The sequence below is a fragment of the Condylostylus longicornis genome, unplaced genomic scaffold (genome assembly GCF_029603195.1).
Source record: "Condylostylus longicornis isolate FDR11 unplaced genomic scaffold, ASM2960319v2 ptg000053l, whole genome shotgun sequence".
NCBI classification, from domain to species: Eukaryota; Metazoa; Arthropoda; class Insecta; order Diptera; family Dolichopodidae; genus Condylostylus; species Condylostylus longicornis.
The window spans coordinates 1611290-1629515 of NW_026578022.1; positions in this window are offsets into that span (position 1 = coordinate 1611290).

The following is an 18226-nucleotide window of genomic DNA, read 5'->3' on the forward strand; positions in this document are numbered from 1 at the left end:
GAGAAAAAGGATACCTAATTGAAAATTACACTAAAAAATTTACTAACTAGACTTTCAAAATGACGGTAATTTTTGGTTATTGTTATAGTGTACGAGACATTATGCATTTATTGCATGGTACGTTATGCACTTCGTTCAATTAATATTTTCATTCACTTTTATGATTTCAAAAAATTGAAAATAATTTAATCCGATTAGTTAAAATAGAAATGAAAATGTTAAATTGTAAAATTTTTCGAACACGTATGGGAAAAAATAATTTTTTGAAATTTGTTTTGTTTAAAATAATTTTGTATTTGAGTGTATTTCTATTGAGAGAATGGGGTAAGCAGACTAACTTCTCTGAATACGATGGATTCAATGAATTTGAATATCATGAATCAGAACTCAGTTGACTTTTTGTCTTTGTAATGATTTACGACAATTCTACAAGTTTTGAGACCATTGCAAATGTGGAAATGATGTTGAATATTGAAAGAATTTTATTCTACAATTGAATAATTTGGCACATACAAAAGTTTGGTTGGCAGAAATAGAAAACTACAACATAACAAATTTTCGAAAAAAGAACAAAACCGTTGTAGGAACAAATTTCCACAAAATAACCGAGGTGCTTAGATAATCAACTTATATAATCGAAATTCACTTATACTAATTGGTGTCCGGTTGATCTATCGTACCCACCACGTCAACCAACCAAAAAAGTTATTTTCGTGATAAACTCATTAAAAAAAACTGTTTTGTACACCATATTTTTGTTTCTTACTGATTTTGCTCGGTGAAACTGTCATAAAATTTCAAATTTTGGTCAGAATTCCTTAACTTAAAACCCCTCCGTATGTGAGAACGTTATCTGACCATTGGTGCAATGGTTATGGCACCGGCCCTTTAACCGAAGGGTCTCGAGTTCAAACCCTGGTCAGGTCACTATAAAAATTATATTCAATATTATATAACTTAATATGCAATACTAATAAAAATTATACAAGTAGTTTTCAAATATTCATAATATTCGATACTAAAGACTAAGAAAAATAAACAGTAAATATTAATAACCTCAAATAATTAATATAAATAAAAACTACGGCAGGCTAGTCACCTACCTAGTTAAACTCATGTATCATGTAATTCATGATTTCTCATGCACTAGCCCTATGCTCCTTCTAGGAGTGAAGGAGGAAAAAAAAAAAAAAAAAAAAGTTAGTAAAAATTAATTGAACAAGATTTCGATCAGGGAATGGCTATGTGTTCAAATAATATTTGAGTTCGACTGTATTTAAGAAAAATTTTATTTTTGAAATTTTGAGTACTTTTAATTGTAAAATTCTGATGAAACTATATAATTTTAATAATATTGTCTAAAACCCCCAGTCATTTAAAAGCCACCCAATTAGGAAAGTTAGCTAATTAAATATGAAATTTAATATTTTTATTGTATTTATTACAAAATGTTGTAATGAAATTTACTGAATTTGTATAACAAATTAATTTTTGTTCAAAATTAGTATGAATTTTACAAAATTTACAAAAGGTTTTTACTTGTGCACCACACACGGACAGTCATACAAAATTTTCTATTATGATTTATGCATCACTGATACAACAACCCATTTTAATCCTTTAATCTTCTTAAAAATATATTTTTTTTAATATTTTATAATTACGGAATTTTCTTATGACAAAAAATTAATTATTATTCTTTTTCCTTTATAACTAATTTTTACTTGGCATGTGAAAATAAAACAAAAAAGAAAAATTTTCTTTAAATTAAGGTTTTTTAAACCTTTTTCTATCTTTTGTTTTCTTATTATCCTTCATTAGTTTTCTTTATCTTATTTACAAATATTTAGTTTTGTTTTTTGTAAGTGTGACTGTAAATTTCTTAAAAATCTAAAATTCTCTTGCTGCTGTTGCCAAAAAAAAATTATGACTTGAATTGTAATTTATACTTGAGCAAAATGTTAACGAATTTGTTCCAAATACGAGTAGTACCAGGTGTGAGACATAGAGAAAATTTCATACACATAAATGCAAAAAGTGGTAGGGGGAACAACGTGAGTGTAAAAAATGATAATAAAAAAATGTTACCAAAAACAAATTATTAAAATTAACAATGTAAGAGTGTATAAGGATTATTGTTTTTTTTTGTTTTTTTTTGGAAAAAGGAATAGAATAGCACATTTTCATTTCAAGGATATTATATTACCGTTGGTAAACAACGAAATTTCATAAAAGTATTTTTTTTTTTTCGTTTATTTTGCAAGTAAAATAAAAAAAAATAACAAATTATAGAGAAAAAGAATGAACAAAATATGAAAGAGAAGAGAAGTTTTTGTTTTTGTTTAGAGTAGATTTTCAAAAACTATTTCGGAAAAAAATGTGCTTAATTAAATTCAATCATGTATCCATTCATGTATGCTATAAAATTAAAATAGAATAAAAATTTGAAATTTCCTTCTTCTCTTTCTTAAAAAAAACTGTAATCATTACCCCTCCTCCAACTCTTTCTCTCTCTCTCACTCCCTCTCTTATACTCCCGTTTCTTTCGTGTCATTTTTCAATTTTAATTTAGTCAAAAGCGACTTCTCCGTTAAAAGTGATTATATAATTCTTTTTCACATTATTGCATTCAAATTTCTCCTGAACATATGAAATATTATATAAGTATAAGTGAATATTCAATAGAACATGGTTTCGATTATCTATCCCTAAAATTGCAGTATAAGTATTAGTTTTGCTAGGAGGACAAATTTAAATTTTTACAAATTTAGGTTTTTTACAAATCACATTGAATTTGATCGTCTCTGCTTTTCAGTTCAATTTTAATAATTCTCCACGTTACAACAGCAATACAACCACGGTAACACTATTCTTTTTTTTATTTTTCGAAAAGCTTTCGCATATTTGAATGTATACAAAAGAAATTTGCGTCACAAAAGCATACATGAATGTTACCTTGAAATAAAAAAAAATGTATGTAATTTTTAAATACCTTAACATATAAGTTGTCTTTTTTGTATTTTTTTTTTTTTAATATAAGAGAGAGTAATGAATGTAATAAGTGTACTAATGAACCGAAATTATATGAAAAACAAATAAACAAAACCGTGTTGTAAAACGCAAATGAATGAAATGAAAAAAGACGGCGACAAGGATTGCATACTACCGCAACGAAAACAACTTAAAGAAACACTAACTGATCCATTACAAAATGTACCATAAAAGTATTAACATGAAAAACGCTTTACCGTTATAAATACACACATACATTCATATATATATATAACAGTATTTTATGCTTTCATATTACCTGATTAACACACATAACTGTTACTGTACATAATGGGTGGACTTGTTTTTATTAAAAGAATTTAACTGTAATATATGGTTATTTGGTTGTTGTTCGAACCATGTAATTTGTTACCGTTATTTTATATCCTTGAAGGATTTTTTTTCGGGTGTTATTTTCATTTTCATTCATATTGCACTTACATAGAAAATAAAAAATATTTTATTTTTTGTTTTACTGTTTACTCATTTCGTATAGGGTGAAGTGAAGTATAAAGGGATGATATTTTAAGCCTAAAAGGTGTAAAAAAATAAAACAGAAAAATAATAACAAAAACAAAAAGAATGAAATGAATGAAAGTAGGGAGAAACAATCAAAATATTTAGTTTGGTCACGAAAAAGCTAATTGACGTTAATACAGGGCATATGTCAAGCTTTATATGTTTTTTGCTTTATTTCTCATTTCTCTTGATTTTCAAATAAGAAATGAAAAAAAAGTTATGTATATTTACAGTAGAAAAATAGAAACTGAAATTTTAAGCTCTGTTAAGATTAAAGTAGTAGGAAAAAGATAGAATTGATTATGGTCTGCAGTTATTGGATTTTTTTCAATCAAAAATTACACTAGCAAAAATTTGTTAAGGTTATTTGGTGTTACACAATATTGTTAATGATTTTGCTACTTAAGAAATTTAAATAGAAAACTCTTGATTCAAGTTTGAACGAAATTTTTTTGTTCCGGAAAGATATTATGAAGCTTTCAGATGGAAGAGCCTTTTTATTATTTATAGAAAATTCATTTTTTTTATTAAAATAAACTGTTCCTGAAAGTGTCCACTACTTTTTTGAATGATTATTTTAATCAAGAATTTATAATAATTAAGGATTACTGTACTTAAAAATTTTTCTGAAGTTTGAATTCTATAATTATTCTAATTTTCAATAATTTTCAATAATTTCTATGTATTTTGTTCAAAGCTTCCATATTTCTTGGAACGGCAGTTATAAACAAAAAAATAAAACTTGGGAGCATACGAAACCTTTTTGCCAAAATTCTTAAAATACCGCACCATTTCAAAAATTGCTAAGATTCGGATTTAATTTCTGAATAAAAGTTCTAATCATTTTTGAAATTTTAACCAATGGTATAGATTCTTGCGTGCCTTTCTGAATCACCCTGCATATACAAATCGGTTTAAACTTGTATCTCACAGAGCACTATAGTTATAATAAGCTTGCATATACACAACCAATTTTTTGACTCTTAATTATTTCCTATGAATACCGAATTACGAATTTAAATTTTCATTAAATATAACTCTGAGATCCTCTTATAATAGCGAACCATTTCTAATATTCGGTTTTCATTTTTTTTCTAATTTCATTTAGAAAAGAGTCATTTAGATTTCTTATTAAATAGTAATAGTAACACATACGGGGGCTGTCCCAGAATTAAGTAGCCTAACCAAGAAAACACAAAAATTTTACAAAATTTATTTTTATTTCTCAACATAGTCTCCTTTTAAGGCGGTACACTCTTGCCAGCGGTGTTGAATTGCTTCGATACCATTTTTATAGTAAGAACTGGGAAACTCTGCAAAATAGCCATCAACACCAGACTCTACCTCTTCATTTCCTTCAAACATCCTCACGATGTTGTTTGTGGTCGATTGTGAGTAAGCGCAGCACCGGTCTTGCGCAAAGCTTTTTCATGACCAAATTTTCGGTCAATATCCGATGTACAGCACTTTTTGATAAGCTATAATGATACTATATCAGCTAACTCACGCACTTTTAATCGACGGTCGTCTAGTATAATTTTGTGGATTTTTTTAATTATTTCTAACGTGTTGACCACATTTAGTCGACCAGTGCGATGTTCATCTTCACAGCTCGTACGACCACGTTTAAACTGCGCTACCCAATTTTTAATTATTGCATATGAGGGACCAGACTCCACTAGTGTAGAATCTAGTTCACTTTTGATACCGTCTGGACTAAGACCTTTCAAATAAAAATATTGAATGACATAACGATGACCAATTTTATCCATATTAAAAATTTACTGAAAAGCTTCACTATTAATATTCGGTAATCTGAAAAGAAAAAAAAAATAAAAGTGTGACAGTTAATCTTTAAAATGATAGGGCTTTCTGCCAGGTTTATTTTTTTTTTAAAATTTTTGTGTTTTCTTGGTTAGGCTACATAATTCTGGGACAGCCCTCGTAGCTTAAAGCTAAGCTGTTATGGTTATGCCCTTTGATTATTCCTTCCTGTTGGTCACAAATATTTTTAACCTTTTCGATCCGACTGATACACATATGTACCAGTAAAGTTCAAACATCCTTAAAAGTTAAAAATGCATTGTATTTGGTTTTTGTTGTACCATTTTGTTTTTACAAAATTCGGCACACTAAATTTTAATGCGACTTTTTTCATCATAGACAGTTTGTTGTATATAAAGGTAATAGATTCCACATGTTAAACACATGTGCAAATTACACTATTCGAAAGCCGAGTCGAAATGGTTAATTGAATTTAAAATTTTTTTTTGAAATTTTAGATTTCTACTTAAAATCTAGTTTTATTTGAGTCGTTCAACTTACTCTTGTTTCAAGTATTTTCCATTTTTTAATTTTAGAACTGAAAATTTATGAGAAAATCAAAAAATTACTCATTCGCACGCTTCAAAATTATCACATTTGTAAAACAAATAATTTAAAACATTTTATTATTTCTTCGAATTATTTAAAAAAATTATGAAAAACACATAAAGAATAAAATATAAAATTTTTCTTAAAATGTTCACAGTTTTCCTTTGAAAGATTTTCTATTTTATTCAAGAATTATTCTTAAACATTTTTAAACACTATGCTAACGAGTTAATTATTTATTGTACCAATAAAAATTCCAATATTGGAGTAGCATAACAAAGATTTCCATGATTTTCTCTAATAAATATTATGTAAAATTTCTAATAAAGGTATTTAAAAGATTTGTGAATTTTTCTAATATTTTCCTGCTTTTCATTGCGCTTTCATTTACTTAATAATTGCATTATTGTGCTCATAATTATTCCAAAAGCAAAAAATTCATTTTCACATATAAAATGAAGCACAAAATTTACTTACAATAATATTTATTATATTGTCGGTATATAATTTTGCAAATTCTTAAAAAATTAATATTTAACAAGCACGAAAACTGTCTTCAGTTTTTAAAATAATTATGATAATTTTCAAATTACAAACAAAATCTTTCCATTTTTTCTCTTTAAACATTGTGACAACAAACAAGTTGAGAAAAGTTTTTCCATTTTATTAGAGTTCTTCATTTTCCACTTGTTTTCTAAATTGAATGCAATTGCATATTAGACTTTATACTTGAGATCATTAAGAAAACACAAAAGGAGCAGGAAAATTTAAACTGGTTTTAACCACATTTTATTTTTTCTTTGCTTTTATAATTTTTGCAATTTGATCTTCAAAATATTGAAATTTAAAGTGAATTTTAAAATTTAAGAAAGAGAGAGAATAAAAACGAGATTGAAAAATTTAAAGAAAATCACCTGCTCATAAATTTCAATAAAACCGTAAGTATTCAGGTTTAGTTTTGCTTTGCTTCAAAGCAATCTTATGTAATAATTTGTTTTTCCATACCTGATTAAAATCAATGGTTTTTCAATGGAAATTTTAAACATTTAACGAAGAAAAAAACTTGTATTTCAAAAATTTTGTTAAAAATTTCATTTAATTCAAAAAAATTTCGGTAAATACGTAATTTTTAAGATTATGTAGCTTTTTTTACATAAAAATCGTAAATTCTGATTATATTGATCATTTTTCCGGTTTCATGTTGAAAATTGTTTGAAAATCTTGGAGCTGAGTTCTGGAATATGTAGATATTTGTAATAATTGTAGTATTAGATTCTGTTAGAGCTAATATAGAGAATTACTAGGATAAGTGGTTCCGTTTTTCTTAAATTGAAGAAAATTAAAGTGTAGCAAATTTCCTATTTTATTAAATTTTTAAATTACGTTTAGTATTTTCGATAAAACTTATATGCTGTAAATTTGAAACATTCTTTATATTTACAGTAAATTTAGGTACTGTTGAAATTACCAAAATTCAAATTTTCGAATTTCAATTATGATCATTGCGTATTTCAATAAAAATTAATTTCAATTAAGTACGTCATTGGCAAATATTTGTTTTTCATATAACAGCAAAAAGTTGAATATTGGAACGAACTTTTAAAAGAAAATTATTGATATATGAACGATACGCCTAAAACCATGCAATATCAATAATATTTTAAATTACTTTAATTAAATATCAATTCATAATACTTACAATTTACCTCATTTTCACCAATTTATAATAATACGAGTATTATGACTTAAAAGCCGCATGTTGGTTAAAGCCGCATATTTGCCTGAATTCGGTCAAATTGAGCTGAATTTAAGCAGTTTGGAACAAATTAGGTGTAAATTGCATATAACTGAACAGTAGTTTTGTTTTTTTAATAATTTTAAGTTAATAAAATAATTGTAAGTTAATTCAAATAACACTAACCTCATATCAAAAATTGAAAACTTAGTCAATCGTGTATTTTGACTTAGACATAATCTATCTCTCGTTTTAACTCATTTGATTACAACGAAGTGTGTGAATGGTCATATATTCGTATAATGTAGTTTGTTTTCGATCGACGAGAATTTTTTTTTATATTAAGATTTCACTTTTTCAAAAATCTATTCAAAATTTATCCAGAATTTATTGACTTTGTCTTGGTGACAAATTCGGTTAGCAATTTAAAGAAAAATCGAAAGGAATCTTATTGGAAAAGTAACAAAGCTAATTTAAATAAGATAAGATTTCTGATTGGAAAGTGATAAAAAAAAAGTGACTAAAAAAGCGAGATATGGAATCAAACGAGAAGTCTATTTAAAGTAGATTAGGGCAACTTGTTAATGCCATAATTGTTCTACCCCCAAGACCATTCAAGTAAAATCAAGTTCATTCTAATTCCTATATCGTCCACACTTTAAACAATTGAATGGCATATATTTCAGTTTTTCATTTAACTTAAGAATTTTTTAAAATTCTAATTTTTTTTTATATGTTTTTTCTTCTTATAATTTAATTTTGATTATTCTCATTCATTTTGCATTTTTTAAAATAAATCTTTTCTCTATAATATTCTAAAAATTTCTTCAATGTGAGTACAATCGAATATATAAAGGAAATAGACCCAATTTAGAAGAAATTTAAGTAAAATTTTCAATACAGGTTCTCTGTTTGTATATAAGCAGTTGTTGATCCTATGAACTGGAAACATAAGTATTCTTAAAACATTGTAAGAAAGATGTTCAAAATTAAATTGGCTTATAATTACTGTTATTTTGACTTGTTCTCCATTAAAATACCAAAATGTCATTTAAGATTTAAAGTTATTAAATGAACATTTATTTTCAAATTGAATATACAAAACTGTTATACATATAATTGAATATACATATAATATTCTGAAGTAATTATGCTTGTTTTTCTAAACTTCAATCAGAAAAGTAATAATTTAATTGTAGTTGTTGTCAGGTTAAAGAGGAGGAAAAAGGAAAAATCAATTACACATATTATAGTTCAATATGTAATTTTTAAGAGAGTATTGCTAATGGTAAGTTAATTATAGTATAACAATATAGAATTTTTGGTATAACAAAACCAGAGTTCAACAGAAAGTCATTCTATAAAAATGTTCTTAGAATAATTGTTTTATTGTAATTGAAGCATTTTTTACTTTTTGTAAATTGAAATTGAAATTGGACAAGTAAGGAATGTTTTTAAATTTGTGTTAAATAAGTTAGTACCCAATTATGTTGTATAACATTTTAAAATTAAATTATTGATTTTGTTGAACGAAACTCTTAAAATTTAAGATTTCATAATTTTAATTTCTTTTACATATAGCGCCTATTTAGTATACAATATTGATAGTACAAAGTTTGGAACTTAAAGAGCAATCGTTTTTAATCTAGTGTTTTGTAGTTCGACAGGACTAATCGCTATGATTTCGGTTATTTTTTCATAAGGATAAACTCAGCAGAAATACGGCATTGCCGGTGTTGAATTGAAGAAAGTTTATTCATTTTGGGGAACGTTTCGTTCTAAATTTTCTTAAGAACATTTATTGCTCTTAAAAATTAATTCAAATTTCGCGTGAGGACATCAGTAAAGTTCTTTGGAAGTAATAAAAACGGAGCTTCTTGGCCTGAATATCTCTTTAGAAAACCGTGGAAACCAACCTTATCTAACCTACTATATATTATATAAAAATAAGTAAAGTGAATGTGCAATATGTGTGCAATTTGAAAATTCAAAAGCGCATATATTTAATTCAAAAGAAAAAAAATTTGGATCAAAAACGCGTACTATGCCTTACGTTATATTTAAGTTAAGACAAATGATACCATCATCATTTGGAGCAATTTTGGAATTTTACTTAGCTGACAGATTATTTAGAATTAAACAAGACGCTGAAGAGACGCTCCTCGCTGTACTTGCTTTACACGAGTGATCTACCACAAATAGAAAATGTTACGGTAGCCACATTTGCTGACGATACTGCAATATTGGCAATAAGATCGAACATTGACGATTCGACAAAAAATTTACAGGAGGCAAGTAACATAATAAGCCAATGGACTAAAGATTGGAAAATGAAGTTGAATGAAGCAAAATCGGTTCACATAAATTTCACCAAACGAAAAATAGTGGATCCACCACAAATTAACTTAAATGGAACGAACGTAGCAATCCATAACTCAGCAAAATACCTAGGAATGACTTTAGATGTTAAGCTAAGGTGGAAAGAGCATATAAAGAAGAAATACATAGAAAATGAATATGGGGAGAATTATTGGCTCCTAGGTCGTAAGTCCAATTTGGCAATTTATGATAAATTATTAGTTTGTAGCCAAATCTTTAAACCAATATGGCTTTATGGCATTCAACTTGGGTTGTGCCAAGAAAACTCACATTAACAAAATTCAAACCTTCCAGAGTAAAGTTCTACGGGGCATGGTAAATCCGTCATGATGTATTCATAACAGTGACATCCACAGGAACTTAAGGATTCCTTTGGTTGTAGATGAAATTAGGAGCTGTGCTACAAATCATAAGACTCGTCTAGAACAGCATGTAAATATTGAAGCAGCTCGGCTGCTAGACAATGGCGTTATGACAGAAAGACTTAAACGAACAAGACCTTTCGATTTAACACAAAATACCAATTCTTTTACATACCAATTCGAGGTACCAATATTTTCACCTAGTAGAAAAAAAAAACCCATATATTTACCTCAAAAACTTTATTCTGAAACACACAGATGAAAATATATGAAATTTTTGACAATTAATTTTAAGAAGTTTTTTGCAATATAACCGAAGATCTATGGATTTAAAAATTTTACAATTCTCTGAATTGAGTTCAACAATTTTTATTCTAATTGTGATTAGTTTTCCTTTTCATATTGATTTAGATGTTTACATTGAGTTTTTCTATGATTTTCATGCATGTTAACCAAACAGGCTTATTAAACTACATTCCAGTTAACTTTAAAGAAAGTTAAAGTTTAAAAGAAAATTTAATAAAATTGTAAGAGCTTGTTGTTATTTAATAACTAACATTAAATAATGTTGTTAATTTTAATGAGCACCAGAAAAAAAAAACAAGGATATTCAAATGTAAAACTTGATTAATTTAATGTATTTAATGTCGCCGTTAATATTGACTTAATTGATATATGTATGTATTCAAGAAGCATGTATAAAAGTATGGGTTTATATAATGAAGATATTGTTTTGTAATTACCTTAAACTAGGCGACAAGATGATAATTTAAAGTATAAGATAGCTTGGTGAAAGCGAAATATATACAGGAAATTTTTTCTGTTATATTTCATTAATTACTGTTATAAATTTTTAATTTTCTTATAAACTGTTATAAATCATGTGGGCTGTTCTTAATAGATTAGTTTTGTTCTAATTTTATGTAAAAGATGAATTAGGAAAATCATACCTAAATCGGTTTTTACCAATATATTACTGTAATTTGGAATTGAAGGTAAAAATTCAGCTTTGGAAGTTTACAATTAAAGGCATATAACAGTTTCTTTTTTAGGAATTTCATAATTTTCTTTTGTTCGTCTTAATATTTTTGGATTTTTTGACTTCAAATAACCTGGTTAGTGTATAAGATTTTAACTTTTTGTAAAATGGTATACTGATCCTATGCGCCTGCACTGTAACTAAACCATAAAAACAACATAATCCAATATATTCGTATGATGATAATGGTGATCTTTTTAGACACAGTCCGAGAAGTTTTAAGCGAACATAAAATCTGATTTAAATGACGTATTTCAGTTTTAATGCGTGCTTATATTCTCAAATTAAAAAGTGCTCGAATTGATGATGGTTTAGGGAACTTTTTAAAAATATTTCTGTTAAAATTTATAATTTTTCAGTTAATACTTAATTATAATTTCCACGTAATTTTTGTTTTAATTTTAATTTACAGGTGAATAGCTTGATATCGGTAATTTATAAATTTTGTTATTTATTAAAGTCCTTCGTCAGAACCCAAAAACGTTTTCCAAGAACACTTTTTTAAAATGCAACTCATAAATCCGATGGATTTTATTAAATATATTTTTTTTTTGAATTTTCATTTGAAATATTCATTAAAAGTTTTAAAATTTTAATCGCGTTCATTTATAAAATTTTCATGTAATGTTGAAATTTTAATGATTTTAATCAGGATTTTAATATTTTCAATAAATTTTTCATAATTATTGTTATTATTTTACTCAATTTTAATAAATTTTTTTCAACCAATTCATATGCAAATCTGTTATATTCAAAGATCTTTATAGATATATAATGAAAAACAATTTTTGATAGTTAAAGAAATGTGGTGAATTAAAAAAAAATAAATTAAAATTTATTTTTTTTTATTCACAAATTAAAAAATCGTTAGGTGGTTTTTTTTTCTGTTTTAAAAAGAGACAAAAAATAACCAAAAAAAATTGTGTTTGTTAAAAGCATTTTTTAAGAGGTATTCCAAGCCCGTTCGTTAATTTATAACATCAAAAAAGAAATTAAACTAAATCGAATTTTACTGTAATTAGAATTAGTTTGAGATTGAAATTGAAAATCGTGTCAAAATCTACTTAGAGAAACGAGAATTAAGCTTTAGAATTTTTCTAAAAAAATTAACCAGAGTATAAAACCTATATAGTCTTCGTATTCAAGTGTCCTAGAACTAGCAGCGTTCCGAAATTTTCAATTTATTTCTATAAAGAATGAAAACCATATATAAAGTAAATTCAAGATAGATTGTAAGATTTATGACAAAAAGGCTCCTGAGGTCGAGATTGTAATATTCTATTGATGCAGAATTCAGCTTATGAATGCCATTTGCTGAATTGTGTATCGAAATGGTATTATTACATTTCCGATGCCAGAATGACTTTGTTATAACTTTTTTACAACGTTATTCCGATTTCAAAGAAGTACACATTAAAAATTGGTGTGCAGTTCATTGTGGATGACACAACAAAAATCATACATATATGAAAAGTACAAACTCTCCCAAAATTTTATTATTTTTATGTCTTGGCCTTAATTTTCACGGTTTACCATAGAAATTTTTCTAACTGTCTCAGATATTTTACCACTTTTGTTCTATATCATAAATCATAATGTTTTTTCACTCGAGTTCTCATTTAACATTAAGTAATTAAAATTTTCTTATTCTCATTTCTGCTTCCCTTCATGGGTAAACAATTATTTTGACTCAAAAATGAAGAGAGAGAGAGAGTTCAATTAAAACAAGAAATTTAATTAAAATATTTTGAAGAACGGGAAATACCCTCAATTTTAGGTTACTTCTACCTTTAAGCTGTATTTTTTTTTTGTTAGAAATATCTGTAGTGCTATCCTAGTACCCTAATATTGAGAGGTTCCAATTACAATTTATTATAGATTATTATCGAATTGAGCATTTTTTCTGCTATATTTTCAATTAACTTTATTAAAAAACAGAGCAATTTTGTTTTTTTTTTTTTAATAACTGGTAGCTCCTAGCTTTTTATTAAAATTTCATGATTTTAAATTACGTATTCAAAAAAAATGAAATTCAAAATTAAAATTTTCATCATTACCGAGGTGTTAATACCCAATATATCTGATTTTATTTATTAAATTTGATTTATTATTTTCAAATTGGTAAAATAAAAACCAGTATTTAATTAATCAAAAATAATCAGTTGAAAAAAAAAATATATTTAAGCTTGTTATAATTTTTTGTGGTTCCTTGATGGTTGGAAAATCACAACAATTGAAGTTTTTTTTTCCGTGGAACCGAAATTATTATTATTCAAAAGAATAATTGGTACTAGGGTTTATCGAAGGGAAAGTTTTTGTCACAATTGATTTTATCAAAGTAATTTTTCTAGATTAATAAATTGGGCTTAACCGAGCTTTTTCAATGGCGCTGAGTCAATAATATTGAAATTTTTGTTCCAATTTATAAGATATGTAGGCATCTTTAATTATTTTTTAAAACTCTATTTGTATTTTTTGCTAACATATTTACTTATGCCTGCTAGCATTTGAATACATAAATATAAAAAAATACTTGCACTTTTGATTTTTCTTATAAGATGTAGTAAGCATTGTCCAATGTATATAACAAAACATTTTCTCAGTCTTACAATGCAGAGAAAATCAAATAAAATTAATATGTAAGAAAATAATTAAATGAAATTCGTATGTCCAGTGTTCGGCAGTAATGTGTTTTTCCATGCTAGGGAATCGTAATTAAACTATTTTTCAGGAGATGTCTGGGTTTTTATGAAGAATGAGACAACTTTTTGAATATGTCGGGTCTCTTGACCTATTTTTCGCTATATTTAAGAGAATAGTCAATGTTCAGAAATATCTAGAAGTATACTTCTTATAACTTATATTATAGACTAACTTATATAGTCTGACAGTTCAAAACAAAAATCCTTAACTTTTGGAAGAAGTCAGGCAAAATTCAAATTTTTTTCACATATAAAGAGAAATAATCAACCGAAATTTCATAACAATATATGAGTTTGGGATATTTTTGGAAACATCACGGCTACGAAACCGAAGGAGGATCCAAATTTACATTTTTTGACATAGGAACTAATTGACGAAACTAAAGATTAGAGAAGTAATTTTTTACAAAATTCTGAAATTAATGTTTCTGATTTCAAAATTGGTACTTAACCTCACTTGACCGTTTTTAGTAAGTGTCAAGACTGAATATAAAATGCTTTGATTGTAATTTTTTTTTTAATAGACTCAAAAAAATAAATTCAAATTTCTATTTATGCGATTTGGCAACAATTTATTAAAATTTTTCAGATTTCAATTTTTCCGATATTTTGAAATTTTTTTGTTTTTGTACAAATTTTTTGTTAAAAAACATCAACCTACCCGTATTTGCAAAAAGTGATAAAAATTCAATAAAATATAACATTTAAATTGTTTTAAGTGGATTAAAATTAAAATTGGAAAAAATTTTTTTTTACAATTTCCTATTTCCAACTTTCACTTGCGATATTTTTAATATCTATGTAAATTAAATACTTCATGAAATATAATTTTTAAAAGCACATCATCTTATGTTTTTCAATACACACATACACGGTAGAAGTTGATTTTTCACTTTATATATACCTACATACATACATACATAAATATTATTTCTATTTAATTTTAACTAACAATTATTTATTATATTAAGAAATTATCTTGTATCTTCATAATACTTAATCTATACTAGAATCTATGTCATGCATCAATTACAAGATTAATATTGTTATGTGGGTATATTTAGATATCATATATTTACTAGTTATATAGGGTGTTTCAGCAATGTGTATAATATTTGTATACGAATGTGTATAATATTTGTGTTTAGAGCAGTGGTTCTCAACTTTTTTGCACTCGTGAACATTCAAAATAATAAATTTGCTTGCATGGCTTCACATTTAAAACAGAATGCTTTTTATCACAAATTTTCATATAATTATGAAATTTCTTCAAAAAAAATTTAGCATAAAAAATTTTAATGAATTTCGTGGAGAAGTTTTATTGAGTGCGATTCTTTCCAGTGTAAATATGATAATTTTCTTATATCTGGCTCCATAATAAAGAGTAAAATTTTTGTAAGCTTTGAAACGAGTTGATAACATGGAGTTATTAAATGTAACTATCTGCTAGGGTTCTCTTTAGCATCTATCGCAAAACTTTTATTCAAAATGATTTTTTTATAACGATTTAGTTGCATTTCCGCTACAAAACAGTTTGCAGCGCTTATTTGCTTCAAAGATTGTTTCAATAACGCTTGATCCTGCTCACAACCTAAACCAATGTGGATCAGTAACTAAGATAAGCGAAAACTTGCGCATACTTGTTCCTTAGCACTATGGCCCCAATCAATTTTGTTTTCTATGTGAGTGTTCTTGCAACAATAATCTACCCGCATATACAAATACTAATTGTCATGAAAATATATTTTTTCTTTTATAAGATTTTTATAAAAGTTATGTACTGTACATGTACTTTGTACTGTGCATGTTATGTACTTTCGGTATGCATTCCAATTTCAGAAGAAATTTAAATTCCTTTTCTTTCTTTTTCCTCTTCTGTATGAAATCTCTTATTAGTGGAACACCCTGTGTATAATGTACAATGTACCTACACTTATTTTTCACGTTACATGTATAAATTTTCTTAATAAGAAAAAAACCCATGCAGGTACCTGTACTCTAAAAATACATATTTATGCGATTATATGCAATGTTATGTATCATTTGCTTTCATAAGACTATGGCTATATAACATTTTTAATATTCAAATTATATGCACACTTGTTATATGTGTATGTCGAATTGATGATGACCTAAATTTGCATAATTTTAGCATTTCTACTTTGTAAAATATAAAATTGAAAATTTTAAAATTGAAATTTTTAACAAAATTTCCATATATACATACATACATGCATGAAGTAGATACATTATGTATATAAAATGTTATATATAGATATGGAAGATGCTAAGTGGTGTATAAATACCAAAAATGTTATTACTAAATTTAATTTTATAAAAATAAAATTGAATTAAGAACTAAAAAATTAAATTTATATTTCATGACTACATACATATATATATGAAGATATATGTACATAAGAATAATACCGGAAATAAAATTGAGAGGAAGGAAGAATTTTCAAGATGATTTCAAATTGTTGCATAAAAAATTTTTTAAAATTTTTGGAAAGATTTATTTTTTTAATGGTTTCTTTTTTGTGTGGAAGTTTTTTTTTTAATGAATTTATTTTAAAATTTTTAATTTTACTTTTTGAGGTGGTGTGTATAACAATATTTTGAGTCTATAATACTTATATACAAATTTCTTAAGCATTTAATTGAATCGAAAACTTTATTTCTTAAAATATAGGTGGAATTATGTGTGGTGATTAATATAAGAGAATAGCAACAGAAAATTTTCAAACTAATCGAAAGAAAGTTTAAAAAATTGTAAAATTCGAATAGATATACAGCTATGGTCAAAATAATAGAAACACCTAATATTTTTGTTCATAACAATCCCAAATCATTAGGTTGCCGCCACCATGTTTTACGGTTTTGAGCGTGAACCTGGGGTTTAATTCAGTATTTGGTTTAACGAATGTAGGAACATCTGGCCCAAATAAATTAATTTTTGTTTCGTCCGAACAGAGGATATTGCGCCACTTCTTTACACCCTCTGGCCCACTGCACTCCGCATGAGTTTTAACAAAAGTTTTTCTATCTTTAATATTGTATTTACTGACATAGGGAACTTTTCGAGCTTCGCTACCAAATAAATTATTTTTGTTCAATATTTTGCGTATGGTTCTACCACTCACATTAGCCTGACATTCTTTTAAAATTGCTTTTGAAGATTTGAATGGGTCTTTTTTACATATCATTACAATTTTTCTGTTCAGTTTTTCACTTGTTTATTGCTTTCTTCCTCGTGCTTCAGGACTTTTATTACTTTTTAAAGCGTTAAAAACTAAATGTACTCAACGTTCAATAATTGTGGCAATTTCTTTTACACTTTTTCCTTGGTTTCTTAAGTTTTTAATTATTTATTTTTCCTTAACACTAGAATGATTCGATCGACCCATAATTCTGCAATATTTTCCCAATTTTTTAAAAAATTAAATTATTTGATTATTAAAATTTAGATATTGTTCAATATTTGCTTAAATAATTTAAAAAAAATTAGTTTTATTCATCAATAAAGCTACCTTCGCCGGGTGTTTCTATTATTTTGACCAGATGAAATACGGTATTTTTACTTTCAAATGCTGAATTCCGCAGATTACAGTTTTTTAGTGACAATAAATATATTTTGACCATAGCTGTATGTACATGAATGATAACTGTTCACAAGTGTGCTGTCCGTCTCTCTCTAAAATGGAAGAATGTATAAAGAAAGTTGATTAGATGATTTTCAGTTTCAATTTAGCTCAATTTCCTAATAAGAAAAATTTACGTTGTTGGCCGATTTTTAATTGCAAGACCTATAGACTACAAGACTTTATGGCTCATGTGAATGCTGAATATCCAAATCATGTTCGTATTTTGATTAAGACGTATAGAGTTTTTAAAAATACAACTTGTAGATTTTGTTTAGAAGTTTGGTTTTGTTTGAAATCTGATTAATTTCTGGCAAAGTGATTGATTTGGTCTCATTTTTGGCGTTTTTTTATAGTTGAATGTTTTTGATCGAATTTTACCTGTTTTTGTAAATTGCTTTAGAAAATATGAAGTTAACTTACCT